Below are 15757 nucleotides of genomic sequence, written 5' to 3' on the forward strand. Positions count from 1 at the left end.
CATCAGTCAATTCGAAAATACCCACAACAATTGTGTCAGACGTTCGAGATGACTGACAGTAAAAATAATTTTTGTACCATTCATCTTGATGTTTTTCTGTTTGGTGAATCGATAGATGAGGCATTCATCACAGTCAATATACAGTAGTTTGCTAACTAGCCATGGGCTGCCACCTGTTATATAAAATAAGGAACTGTATTGTACTGAAAGAATGTTACATTTTCTAAATTACACTTTCCATATTTGACAATGTTACTGATCAAACATAGTTTAATGTATAGCACTTATAGGCATTTTCTCTTTTTTTATAATGAAATGCTTTCTCTCTGACACATTAGCCTACTGCAGCAAGAGCTCATCTATAATTTGAAACAGATCACACCAGATATAGTGGAAACCTGGCTGTAAAAATATCTAGGGTATTGGTCATTGGACATTCCACCTCAAATGTAGAGTTATGACGTATTTATGACCAGCTGGCCCTACCGGCCTCAGGTTCCCCAAACTCCCCTATCCGTTAGAATGGGCATAGTCATAGGCCTCTGCAGAACTCCCGTGTGGCCGTAGGAAATGATCCCGATGTGCCCCTGGATGTGTCCCATGTCCTTAACTCCTCTGGGCCGTCAAACAGGCACCCCCTTGAGAGCCGACTTCAACAGGAAAGGCGGGTTCTATGGGTGTGATGGTCTGAAGACTGACTTGGCTGTTTGAGAGGAAGTAGGAGCTGGAGTTGTTCATAATTCCTTTTGAAAATATACAAGCTTTGTTATTTTGGCTGTTTACTAAAATATATCCAGGTTACAGTTAAGGAGATCAACTGGATTGTAGCTCTCACTTTACCCATTGTCAGCTAAGTAATTCTGGATCTGTAAGCCAATTCTTCAAAGGACAAACCAAATGGTGTACTATGAGGTGAGGAACCGTGAAGCAACTTGTAGAATTTTAAGAGCTGTGTTAGCTGTGAATGTGATTCAACCAGTGACATTCAAGTTTCCATATGTCACACAGGAACAGTTTTATTCTAGGTTTCTCTCTCTGAGTTACAGAGATGTAGACGCGAGTCACATGACTTGGACTTGAGTGCAACTTAAGTCACATGTTTTGCCACTTGAGACTTGACTTGGTAAAAAGAGAAAACACTTGCAACTTGACTTTGACTTGATGCCTATGAAATAATTTAATTTGTACTTGAACTCAATGACTCAAGGGACTTTTCCCAACACCTTCCTCGAATCCTCTCTCATCTGTCTGCTTGCGCTGCCCAACACTTAAAAGATGTTTTGAAACACGTGTCCATTGGGTGAGGAAAGGCAGGATAGCACAAGTTTTACTCTAGTTTCACTTTTCACAATGTCACTCAAACTAGGCCCAGCATTCAGCTGTCAACGTTAGGTCATCAATTCGGACGGGATTCAACAATATCCTGCTGAAAGAGGCCACTGCCATCAGGGAATACCACATACCAGATACATGGAATCATCTAGCGACTAAAAAAAGTGTTAATCATATTGATGTGTTTTAAATCTTTTATACTAGACTTACTCAGTAATAGGAATGGAGGTGGAAATGTATAACAAATGCTTTACTGGAAAACTGTACAATATCTGAGGTCAGGTAGTTCCTCGCTTTTTAGATACAACTTACATTCCCACAATCCCTAGCGCTAGAACTACAGCTGGGAATGCCCACATAGGACACAAATAATTATAGTAGCTCCAAGACATAATCCAGATCAAAATACATTTCACGTTGTAGATGCTTCAAACTAGCCACCCTTTTTCTTGAATGTTGCACACCCTTTGCATTCTCTCAACCAGCTACATGAGGTAGTCACATTGAATGCATTTCAGTTAAATGGTGTGCCATGTTGAAGTTCATTTTTGTGGAATTTCTTTACTTAATGCATTAGGGTGGTTATATAAAGGGTGACAAGTTAGGGTTTGTGTTAAGGTGCGAGTATAATGAGTGCGTAAAAGTGAGGCAAAAAGGTAAAAGAAACAAAACGAATGATAGTGATTCACTAGTCTTTCTTTATAGGCGACCCTGCAGGACCGGATCCCCCAGTGTGCATGGGACGTTGTTTACCTTCTGGAGGACATGCAACGGCCCCACAAGCTTACAGCAGGGCAGACGGAGGGGAAGATCCCTTGTGGACAGCCATACCTTGTCCCCCAGGTGGTACTCTGCCCAGGGGAGAAAGCGTGTGAACTCACCTTGATGGTCCACGCAGTAGGACCGGAGGAACCCTCCCAGTTCTTGATTAGTACACTCTGCCTGCCTGTTAGCCTGCTGGTGATACCTGGATGTGAGGCTGACCGCTACCCCCAGCCTCGAGATGAAGGCTGTAAATAATCCAGTATATGTTTAGCTCTACAGAAGAAATAACCTTGTTGAACAGTCATTTTTATTATGTATTTTATCTGGTTTAAGCCCAAGTGCCTTACTTCCTGTTCTAAATAGAGTGGCTTTTATTTTGAAAGTCACCCGCTGGCACCTTAACTAGTTTTTTCTGCCACACACGATAGTAAAAAGGAGAAATAGTAACATGAATATACAGTGAAAGATTAAATTTTTTGTATTCTTTCGAAGAGGCACAAGGTTAGTATTTTAGTATTATAATACTGTAATATTAAGATGTATGGTGTTTTGAAGTAGTTTGAACAATTGTAGCTGTTTATAACTTTTGTTTGAATGGGCTAATGCTAGGCTTGTGAGCTAGGGCTAAACTATGCTAATGCTCTGAAACGATCTGGTAGGGTAGCTAATGCATTTGTTTCTTGTTCTAACCAGCTCTTACGTTGGTTTTGGGATTTCCAATAAATCTAAAATCATCTGTCCAAGTGTCAGACCATCTTTCGGAGGGTATGCTACAAAGGCTTTCCAGACAAGAGATGTGAACTGGGGGTTGCGGTCCATTACAATGTCCTCCTGAAGCCCATACAGCTGGAACACCTGCTGGAACAGCACTACTACTTCAGCCCCTACTACCCCCCAAGGGCCACATTCCCAAGGAACAAAGGACTGATGCCCTTATTGGGTTAAGCAGATAAACAGGTGGTCAGTGTACCTAATAATCCTTTGATATTATACAGGTCTGTCACAACCAAAGACCAGAGTTACATACCAGGTAATAGAAAAGCAGACATTTCTCAAATGTACCTTAGTTCAAAAATATCCATAACACTACCGCGGCACAGACATTACACATTTGGTCTGGAAAGTCCAAATTTGTCTTAATGAGATCCAGAGTGAGTAAAAGAAAGATCTCAGCATATGTGCCTCCAACCATGGACAGTGGAGGAGAAGGTGTGCTGGTGTGGGGATGCTTTGTTGGTGACACCCAGCATGGCTACCATTAGTGATGGGAAAACTAGGCTTTCTGAAGTGTTTGAGGCTTTGTTTTCTTGAGGCTTTGAAGCACATTGCACAGTAGTGTCAGCTACTGGTCAGGATAAAATATCATAAGCTTAATGTTTATATAAACGCTTTTTTTGCAGACTTTGTGGCACAATGGTTAGGCATGTGCTTCTGAAGGGAAATTTTAATTATCTGTATTCCATCTTGCATCATAAAAAGTGAGATTCGGCAAAGCTACCCACTGCACCAATGATACACTTACAATGCTAACAACTTTTTAAAATAAATAACTTAATAAGGTGACCAGTAGAGGTCAGTGTTCGAAAATCTCAGGCACTGAATAACCATAGAAGCCTGCATTTTACAAAGAGGCTTTGGAAGAAGTGCATGATCAAAAGAGGCATCAGACGTCATCAATCATATGGTATTACACCAATGCAAGCCTTGACCCTTTTGCATTGATTAGAATGGGTTGAAATTTCCAAGCAAGCCTCATTTGGAGAGTTTAGTTCAGTTTCCTGATCAACAATAATTTAAAACCGTTCAGCATCCTTGCTATTATTGAGGCTGCGGAGGACAAAATATTAACATAACTTATAAGAAAATATATACAATTATTTCAGTAAGTGTGCAGCCACCTGAAACCTAAACTGGCTTCAATGCTGTGACCGTGATGTCAGATTATTTTCTAAGTACCAACTTCACATAGACTTAGCTATCGTTTATGTGCAACATATGGGAAGCACTTGTAAATAACTTTGCATGGAGGAAATCCCCAGTGCCTCTCAGTAGAGATTTACATCTGCGGTCCTCTTCGAAGAAGGCATGGAATCAAGCATCGGACATTATTAATCACCTGTTGTTCGTATGTTGAATGATACATCTCTATGGGAGAAACGCTGGAGTTAAACATTCATAAAATATGGTGTATCCGATGCTTGATTTCAGATGTGTTATTAAAAACTGACGAGCAAATATTCCTGACGTAGAAATTACAAATGCAGTGTTGCCAGTTTTATCAGCAAAACAATATATGAAAAAGAAATCAGTGTGACTCGAACCAGACTTGTTAAAACAACTACATGTCTGTCCACAGCTCTACACGTTGCGCTTTCGGCCAACTACCATCCCTCCCCAAAATTATAAGACAATTCTTACAATAGTCTACGACTCTACGCTATTAGGCAGGTCTATAATAGTTTGTAATTGATAATTAATGATGTGTAGCAGAAACGTTTCGACATTCACCGGCTTGTGAATTTCATTAGTTCTTGATAATTAGGCTGTGAACCAGGGGTATTCAAATCTGGCCCTCAAGCCAGTTCCACTCCATTTTTTCAATGCAACCATCCAATTAGGGACTTATTCAGGCTTAAGACACCACGTGGGTCCAATTAATGATGAGGTAGAACAGAAAACCAGCAGGCTCTGGCCTTCGTGGGGTTAGATTTGAATACCCCAGCTGTAGACTAATTTAATTTCATATGTTTTAAAGTATGTTTGGAAAGCACCATGTCTTTAAAAATCGTATTAGATAGTTGCGTAACTTCTGAAGCTTCAAACGTCATCATGATATTGTTGCTCGGATACGTGCCTCCGCCCTTTCGCCTTGAGTAAAGTGGGTTGAAATTATGTCAGGCTAAGTGAGTCACAATCATTAGGGCAAGACGCTGTAATTAACAAGAACACATTTTGGCAGACGACACGTCACGTGACGTTATGGAAACACGCTTTGGTAGCTGACACGTCAGGTAACGTTTTCGAAGCACACATTTTTTTAGGGCTGTCTACATATTTGCAAAAATATACTAATTTCAACTAATCTTCTCAATCATTTTCCCACAAATTAACTTGAACAATTGAATCACAGACAACAGTAAATTCAATTTTGAGCTACTTAGCCTACTCATCGTATATAGTAGATTGTTATTGTGTTACACTGAAAAATATTTCAATATGATTGTTCTACGAAACTCAAAAATATTTTTTAACCCATTATCACTGGATATATTTGGTTGAAATTATTATACCATGTGGAAACACGGTTGAATATGAGCAAGCCAATTAATTCACACTACCCATAACATAATAATGCTAGATATACACTGCTGAAACGAGTAACAACTGAAAACAGAGAGAGCGATTCTTAACACTGAGACAATAATCATGTTTTGTTCTGTTAAATTACACTGATTAACAGTGTCACAGTGACGACAAGGACGTTGTTAAGAAGAAAAAGTTTCCTATCAATCTGTTTATGTGGCTTAAATATTTAAGACAGTATGTCTCCCACTGGAACTGCCTCATTCGTCTTTATTGGTTATGCAACTCAATCAATACCAATACAAGCAGGTGTGTGTCAAATTCAAGGATGTATGTGTTTCTAATTTTGTAATCAAGGTTTTATTACCTGTAACACAAGCACAACATTGACATGTCATCAACATTTTGCTTTACACAATTGTATTCAGCTTGAAGAACTAAACAGGATTTTCAAAAATAAAATAATGTACACTGAAAATCATTGTGCTTAGTGTGATGTATTGTACCTGTTGCTAATATTATATGCTGTTTAATTAACAAATGTTTTGGCTTACATTCTGCCTAAACAGCAGAGCTACTCAGATTCTGTTTGATTACAGCTTTTTGGCAATATGAACAACTCTGATATTAGGATTAGGATATAAGGACTTCAACTTATTTGTCACAGCATCAAGTTTAAAAAGTGCTAGCAACGCTGGTTTACTTTGAATTTTAAAACAAATTAACAGACTCCAGGTATTTTAGCACACCTTGAAGAACATCCATTTGTAGACCATCTCTGTAACTAACAACTGGGTCAACAAAAAATGAAAGTTGCTTCATGTGAACATGGTCCAAAGAGACCCAACTTTAACTGGTATTTTACAGTTAGGGATAAAAGTATTTGATCCCCTGCAGATTTTGTATGTTTGCCCACTGACAAAGAAATGATCAGTCTATTATTTTAATGGTAGGTTTATTTGAACAGTGAGAGACAGAATAACAACAAAAAAATCAGTTATTGTGCCAAATGGTGTCACCTTCTCACCAAACTGCTTGGCGATGGTCTTATAGCCCATTCCAGCCTTGTGTAGGTCTACATACTTGTCCCTGACATCTTTGAACAGCTCTTTGGTCTTGGCCATGGTGGAGAGTTTGGAATCTGATTGATTGATTGCTTCTGTGTATAGGTGTCTTTTATGCAGGTAACAAGCTGAGATTAGGATCATTCACTTTAAGAGGGAGCCAGAAATCCTTCTGATTGAGAGGGGATCAAATAATTATTTCATGCAAATCAATGTATAAAATTTCTGACATTGCATTTTTCTGGATTTTTGTTGTTGTTATTCTGTCTCTCACTGTTCAAATAAACCTACCATTAAAATTATAGCCTGATCATTTCTTTGTCCGTGGTCAAACATACAAACTCAGCAGGGGATCAAATACTTTTTTCCCTCGCTGTATGTATGTACATACCATGTAAATAAAATTTTTCCCAACACTTTATGAAAACAAACATTATTAATATCAAAACTGGATTCATGTCAAATCTGTCAGCCATAACATTATTATTATTTTTTTTAGCTTTGTTTAGTATATTTTTTAATTCCTCAGGTAGATAAATATGATATTCAGTTACTCAAAAACGTTATTAAATGATCCATACACACTTAGTTATGAAACAGTTTTTTAATATTTAGGATAAAAAAATACAATTCTTCAGCAAAGAAATCATAGTTAGGCATAGATGACTTGATTTAGATAAACTATATTATCAAACATACTTCATTCGAAAATGAATCATATCCCATCCGTGCTCACAAATAAACTATTCCTAATTTTAATGATAATTTTAACAGATTACAAAACATATAAACATGTGGTCTTTATTCAAGTATACAGTATCTGGTTACCCTTTTGCTTGGAGTAAGGACTGTACTTTAACACAGAAGTGTCTGACTGAAGAGTAAATAGAAGGTAAATTCAGAAAATTTAACATTGTATGACAGTCTCTTATAACATGAGCTTGCCTTTCCACAAGAAAGGTTTATTTGCTGCAACGCACACGACAACATGAGGTTCAGGCAGAAGATAACAAAAACAATGGTCCCTTCTCGGGTTCAGCCGCGGTAACACATTTTCCCAGTCTCTGTCTGTGGAGAGTCTATTGTGGCTTTAGTTTGAGCATGCTTTTTTCTCCATGATTTTCTTAGGTTGTTCCTCTGTCTCTCTTCTTTCAGCTTCATTCAAAGCTTATATTTCTGTTCAATGTCCTTTTCTAGTTTTTCACCTTTGCCTTGCACTTGAAAGATACTGGCTGCTTAGCTCTTCTATACTCTAGTCCAGTGGACTAAATCTATGGTTTTGTCTCCTTGTTGTATTATCCTGTCCTCCCTATTTTCTTATGGCTGTTTCCAAACCCAATTTGATTCCTCTTTTCCCTTGCCTTAAAATTGTTTATTTCTCTTATTTTACCATCTTGAATCCCTTTTTTTTCCACATTTGCGTTACCTTCTGTAACATTTCATGTTTTAACTCTGACTGTTTGATTTCTATCAGATTTAAGTAATATTAGTAGATAGTTAAAATAGTTCTGATCTGAAAATATTCAGCAGTTGTGTGTAGATGTCTTTACGGATATATCCGAATATCAGAGCTCTGATCCGTTTTCCAACTGGGTCGGATACAGCATTATGTAGTTGACTGTGGGATCACGAGTTGGATCAAGCATGGTGGCCACATACCTTGGATAATTGTGATAATATGCAAAATACTGACTGCATCCGAAATTTATATTATTAGAAAATATCCTGATAAAAATATTATATGCTTCACATTTGCTATGTTTGGCAGTTTGTTCAGGACAGGTTATTTGAGGTTCAAGTAGCTTATATTGTAACAATTGCTATAGTAATATGTGATCTGATACTTTTATATTACAAGGCTTTTGGGTCAGGACTGATGCATGTATTCGATTGGCTAACCTATAACAAAATAGATGTGAACTGTTAAGGTTCACATGTATTTCTCTCAAATAAAGAGGCTGCTGCCATTGAGTGGTAATTGAAGGCATCAACAATTTATTGATTTTTATTAGTAATGAGCCCAGTGTTCAAATCTATCCAGAACTTCTCTGTATAACCCTTAAAAACTGAATGTGCTAACATAGTAAACACATTTCCAAACAAAAGTCTGAACTGTACCAGTCAGAACTTGAAGTAGTTTTTCTAGCCTTGACCGATGCTCTACAGTGGATAAAAAGTCTACACACCCCTGTTAAAATGCCAGGTTCTTGTGATGTAAAAGAATGACACAAAGATTATGTCAGAACTTTTTCCACCTTTAATGTGACCTATAACATGAACAATTCTATTGAAAAACAAACTAAAATCACAATAAATGTGCACACCTTTAAACTAATAATTTGTTGAATCACCTTTTGATTTTATTACAGCACTCAGTCTTTTTGTGTAGGAGTCTACTAGCATGGCACATCTTGACATGCCAATATTTGCCCACTCTTTTTTGCAAAAGCACTCCAAATCTGTCAGACTGCAAGGACATCTCCTGTGCACCAACCTCTTAAGATCACCCCACAGATGTTTAATTGGATTCAGGTCTGGGCTCTGGCTGGGCTGTTCCGAAACATTAATCTTCTTCTGATGAAGCCATGCTTTTGTGGATTTGGATGTGTGCTTTGGGTCGTTGTCGTGCTGAAAGACCTCCTCTTCAGCTTTCTAACAGACGCCTGAAGGTTTTGTGCCAAAATTGCCTGGTATTTGGAACTGTTCATAATTCCCTCCACCCTGACTAAGGCCCCGGTTCCAGCTGAAGAAAAACAGCCCCAAAGCATGATGCTGCCACCACCATGCTTCACTGTGGCTATGGTGTTCTTTGGGTGATGTGCAGTGTTGTTTTTGCGCCAAACATGCTTTTGGAATTTAAGGCCAAAAAGTTCAACCTTGGTTTCACCAGACCATAACATGCTTTTGGGGGATTTGTTATTTGTTTTTGCAAACTTCAGCCGGGCTTGGATGTTTTTCTTTGTAAGAAAAGGCTTCCGTCTTGCCACTCTACCCCATAGCCCATTCATATGAAGAATAAGGGAGATTGTTGTCACATGTAGCACACAGCCAGTACTTGCCAGAAATTCCTGCAGTTCCTTTAATGTTGCTGTAGGCCTCTTGGAAGCCTCCCTGACCAGTTTTCTTCTCTTCTTTTCATCAATTTTGGAGGAACGTCCAGTTCTTGGTAATGTCTCTGTTGTGCCATATTTTCTCCACTTGATGATGACTGTCTTCACTGTGTTTCATGGTATACAGTCATGGACAAAGTGTTGGCACCCCTGACATTTTTCCAGAAAATCAAGTATTTCTCACAGAAAAGTATTGCATTAACACATGTTTTGCTATACACATGTTTATTCCCTTTGTGTGTATTGGAACAAAACAAAAAAAAGAAGGAAAAAAAGCAAAATGGACATAATTGCACACAAAACCCCAAAAATGGGTTGGACGAAATTCTTGGCACCCTTTCAGAATTCTGGATAAATAAGATTGTTTCAAGCATGTGATGCTCCTTTAAACTCACCTGGGGCAAGTAACAGGTGTGGGCAATATAAAAATCACACCTGAAAGCAGATAAAAAGGAGAGAAGTTGACTTCTGTGCATTGTGTGTCTGAGGAGACCCAGGAGGACCCCACTGCTGACACAGAGACTACAGATAGAGCTTTTTGGTAAAGCACATCATTCTACTGTTTACCGAAAATGGAATGAGGCCTACAAAGAAAAGAACACAGTACCTACAGTCAAATATCTTTTCCCCCTTGAAGATTTCAGTTTGTTTTTCAATTGAATTGTTAATTAAAAGTGGTAAAAGATTTAACTTTGTCTAATTCTTTTACATCACAAAAACCTGTCATTTTCACAGGGGTGTGTAGATATCCACTGTATATATTTTTCAAGATGTGCCACGCAGGAATGTTTCCATCAATTGTGAGAAAATGAGCATTATACCTTCGCACTGCACAGAAACTTGATATAGTTCTGACATAATTGTCTTCACACGGGCACCTGTGACGTACGCTACCTAGTCAGCATTTTGGTCTATCGATATCTGCAAATGTACCCAAAAAAGTATCTAGCGCCTCAAGTCTTCTTTAGTATGTCCAAGAAAACGTTAAATATTGTTCAAGAAATAATTTATTTAAATATTGTTTAATTTCTGAAATTTCTTTTGGTGGTAATGCTAGGTTTGGGCCTCTGAATTCTGATATCTCAGATACACACAATAGGGAAGTAACTGGACACTTACCTAGTAGTATTATATCACTTATTTATCATGGACATTTGCCAAAATACAATCAATCCATGTTGACTTTGTAGGTTACCCAGTGTTGGCTTAATCATTAGCTTGGTAATATTTAGCTCAACACAGCTTTAGCTCTGTTATACAAAATGTATGCTGATTCCCTGATCAAGATAAAATCTCCAAGGAAAATTACTTCAGGTGCTTTATAAGAGGCAATTAAGGTAATTAGCTGCAAGGAGCAACACTCTTCAAAAGGTTGCTGCCTGCTGAAGAAAACACAAACACTATAAAGTATAGAAATTACACAAAGAGGATGAGAGGTGCATTTGCCACCTCCTTTTAAGGTTGGACACATCAATAAATACAAATGAGAAAAGAAAAACGGGAAGGGACATTTAAAATAAAAAATTCTAGTCCACACCAGTGATAACAATTGAGGCTCTATGTTTAGAGCATTGTTGCTTTGGCAAATGTTCTACTGTATCACAGTGTCTAATGAAGCACTGGTTCTGTAACTAGTGAATATTCTACTTGTAGCTAAGGAAGCAATGGCTTAATAATAAAAAATACAGTCTTAATATAGATTAAATATACAGCTCTGGAAAAAATTAAGAGACCACTGCACATTTTTCTTTCCTTTCTAAAAAAGTTGAAAAGGAAGCGTTAAATTTGCAGCAGTCTCTTAATTTTAACCCTTCTTTTCCTCACTCAAAACCTTCCTTTTTGACTTTTTTGGAAAGGAAAGAAAAAGGTGCATTGGTCTCTTAAATTTTTTCCGGAGCTGTATATTATTACCGTTTTCTGTTAATGTTTGTGGTTAGTTTTTTTTGCTTTTTGTAAGCAAACAATGAATATTTAACATAATTCCGGAGTTGCGCCAGTGCTATGACAGCCTTGTAGTGGCGGCTATCATTCTTTGGGTTAATAGCATGTGTTTTGCTATTAATTAAACTATCTAGATAGCTATGCAATAATGAGAAACACAGATTAGCTTTTGCGGTTGCAGAAACGTTTAACGTTACCCTTACAGCCCCTTTGGCTTAGCTGGCCAAATGTTCTAGTGACAAAGCACTGTTATGAACTTTTTAAAATTAATTAATGCATGCTTGAATTCTGTAACTTGTAAACAAGCATGTGGAAAAATCAGTGATAAACGGGCTATCTTTACAGTTAATAATGTTAAGAGTTGATGTTTTGACTTTCCTTGTCCAGAAATAACAACATGCTAGACTGTTAAACTTTGTGATTGGTTATCCCCAGTGACTGTCCAGCGTCAGGACCATGAATGCAGCCGTTGCATTACTGCTCTATTCATACTAAGCAGGACCTAATAGAATTTGTTTCAATAAATTATTGACTTTGTTTCTGTGATTCCATTCATGTACTTTTAATACACAAAAAAGACTGTGTGGCATGGTCAATGGCTGTTTGCGAATGGAATATTACAACTTCAGCAACGTGGGTCTGAAATACATGTTCCTCTAATTATAAGTTCCTCTGAGTTTCGGAATAGGAAAATGTTTTGGGTAGTTATTGTGGGGGCTGAAGGGAGGTTGCACTATTGGATGGGGTTGGGTTAAGTGATCCTGCATAACTATGTAACCTTTGGTTCATCAGATAACCACTCAATAGTTAATTAGATATTTTGGTTGCCACTGGTTCAGTTGTCAGACTTGACTATGGACACCGGACAAAACTAATAGTCCTTGTGCTATAGTTAGACAGTCTAAGACTCAGGGCTGCCCAACTGTGTTCCTGGAGATCTACTGTCCTGTAGGTTCTCTCTCTAACTCTAATTTAGCACACCTGATTCTAATAATTAGCTGGTTGAGAAGCTAAACCAGGTTATTCACAATTGAGGTTGATGAGAACTTACAGGACAGATCTCCATGAACAGAGTTTGGCAGCCCTGGTTTAAGCGTATTGAATTACTTGCAAGTTAGTAATAAAGGATCGAAAGAGAGAAGCATTGTCGTTCCATTATTTCCACACCTCCAAACTAAGAGTTGGTGAAAGAAGAGTTCCTTGTTCTAATCCCAGTACTGTAGTAGCTATCCAGTTAATGTGAGGTTAACAGAAGACCATCAGTCAACTCCAAGCAAATTACAACAATACTGTATGTAAAGCTGTTTTTACATTCTAATCAGATTTAGCATTGGCTAACACATTGTTGCACTGGGAGACACAGCAAACTGTCTTTTGTATGAAAACCAAAACATTATGAAACAACTGTAAATGCAAACAATCTGTAAATGCCCCCCAACCTACCCTTTCGGTCAGTGTTCCTTGGCCAAGTCCAAACGCAGTCTATATTAAACAGAGAATATCTCAGCACCCGGACCTTAAGACGCTACAGAGCTCAACCACTGAGGAAACAGACCACAATGCTGGATTTGTTTAAAGCCAATGCATATTTCAATATCAAGCAATAGGGGAGTAATATTAAATCTAAGCCAGGTTTGAGTGCAGCTGTCTTGAATTTGCCTCCATGCATCTCCTTCCAAGTGAACATCAGACCTGCATAAGCATAAGCATGAGAAGCTTGTCTGTCTGACGCAAGGAGATTGGTTTACTGTACTCCGGATGCAAGGCAACTCCGGTGGGAAGTTCAATCTCATCTCCGATTCCGACACAAGCCAGTAGACCAGCATGGACATCGGGCAGCTGACTGTGAATTTAGAACTATGGTCAGGGGATTAATAAATGCTTTGTTGTTTTATTTTGACTAAGTCCGTTTGACACTTGTCTATCCAATAACGCAAAGCATGAAAGATAGTATGATTTTTACACCTGCGAAAGCAACCTGCCCACGCCACCGAAAGCCTAAAACCTGTCGGCCTAGGGAGTACCCATCTGATCAGAGTCTATGAGATGTCCCAAACGGTAATTGTTACAAACTTTGATTGATCATAAATACATGACAATGTAACAGCCAGTTCTAGAATAAATTACATTAGCTGAAAGTTTGCTAAAACAGCCTTGCACTTTCCTTTGACTTACTGGTCCAGACATTGTCAGTTGACTGACATAAATTGAAGGAGAGGTGATGGAACATCTCATAGAGGACCTCCTTATTCCTAACCAAGTCCCCTGACTCGCCCAGCTATGTGCTGAGACATTCAGATGCTTGTTTTACCAGATTGCATGACGCGAGAGAGATCTCTTCATCTGCAGCACTTTCAAAGGCCAAGGACCCGTTGAAATCACAAATACCATCGTGCAAACCTGCAGTCCAAACTAACCGGGCAGGCTGGGAGTGACCCAGAACTGAGTCAATAAATAAAACGCCTATCAGGGCCTATACGCTGAACGCATGGATTCGGCCCAGCTAGTTGCTTCACTGTTTATTATCCTGAAGGAAGCCATCAGATAAGAACTCGGTCCCAGACTCCCGGCACATTTCTAAAGATAGCATTTTTTGGATTAGCACCAGACCAAGTGGAGCCGTGTCAAATCGCCCATTTTTTTCTTATTTCTCTTGGAGCTAAAAAAACACGTATGTTCAGGTAGCCTGTTTTAGACAGTGCAACTTAGGGCGTTCCGAGTAAGAAAATTGGTCCACTGACCTTAATAGATATGTATGTCAGGACCTATTACTTTTTCACAAGTCAAGTTCAGAGGCCATTTTACAGCCACCAGACATGAAAGCCGTCATACAAAACATTTAAAGACATGCTGGAAAACACAAATTGATATACTTTAAACTTTTAACACCTTGCAAAATGGATTCCACAGTCAAATTCCTTTCCAAATTCCATTCCATATTTTCACAGTTACCCACTGTATGAACATGGCTCTGAAGAAGTGTTTAGACTCATGTTGCGGATGTATTAGGTAGTAAGAGAGATGTTACCCTTCATTACCACACTAGATTTTACGCCAGAGCAAAGGTTACGCCAGAACACATTATTGCTCTCCAAATATGAACAACTTGTGACCAAAATCCAAAGAAACAGCTCATTAATATTCTGGATTTCAAGGTTGGCCAAGCAGAGGAATATACTGGAGGATAGTAAGGTCCTCTGAACTCACTCATAGATGGTTTACACTGCTACAGATAAAACCTTTGGGAGACAAGCATACGGCATCTTCATCTGACACTTTCCTCATAGCTGTGAGGTCAACTTTCCTGAAACCTCAAAGACAGTGCGAGGAAAGAAATGAGGTGTTATGATGGCAGGCCTTTTCTATTGTATAACCTCTAACCAATTATACTAGCCATTGAAGGTCCAGATTCCTATGTTGGCCCCTTTCAGAGCCACAAGCTTACCTCATTTTGATTCCACCCTTTAAAACATAACTATTCTATTAGCCAGGGAATGGTTGCACTCCTTTTTTGGTCTGGATTACATTAGAAACTCTTTTAAACCATTGTTTTGAATCAGACCTCTTTCTTTAACACTGGGTTTAAGGAAAGCACTCAGGGTGGCCATGTGGAAAATGGGCTTGAGGAAGAATGGTGCATGGAACCAAAAAGTCTTTCAATTCTGATTCCCAAACACATTTTTAAAGAGTGGGACGTCCATTTTTTTAACAAGCGTGGGAAACAAAGTGAAAAACAACAACAATAATTACTTGTAGGGTTTTGTTCTCCATGTGGTATCAATACGTTTCTGAAGAGCGGTCATTTCAACTAATTTCACATTTCCTAATCACACACGGAGTCTGGTAACATTGTATAACATTGCTCTATAATGAACACACATTCTTTATCTGAGTCGTTTATATTTGAATCACATTAACCACATCAGTCCAATCATGAAAATAAATGAACACACACATGGTCTTATAAACCATTGTAGATTTGAATCGTAAACTAATTGTTGCTAATTCCATGTGAGAAGATTGCAAAATATTTTTGGTACCTCAGATCGTTATGGAAATTCACGCATAGAGACCTAACCAGAAGAAAGGATGTTTGACTGGCTTTCTACAATTGTAACATAAACAACTTTGGAGAAACATTGATGAAAGATGCTATTTAAGTAAATTTTTCTTTTATACACACCCTGTCATCCGTGAAAAGTACATGACACGTGTCAATACAATAAACACTATAAAATGTTT

Source organism: Esox lucius, chromosome 25 (genome assembly GCF_011004845.1).
Source record: "Esox lucius isolate fEsoLuc1 chromosome 25, fEsoLuc1.pri, whole genome shotgun sequence".
In the NCBI taxonomy this organism is placed as follows: domain Eukaryota; kingdom Metazoa; phylum Chordata; class Actinopteri; order Esociformes; family Esocidae; genus Esox; species Esox lucius.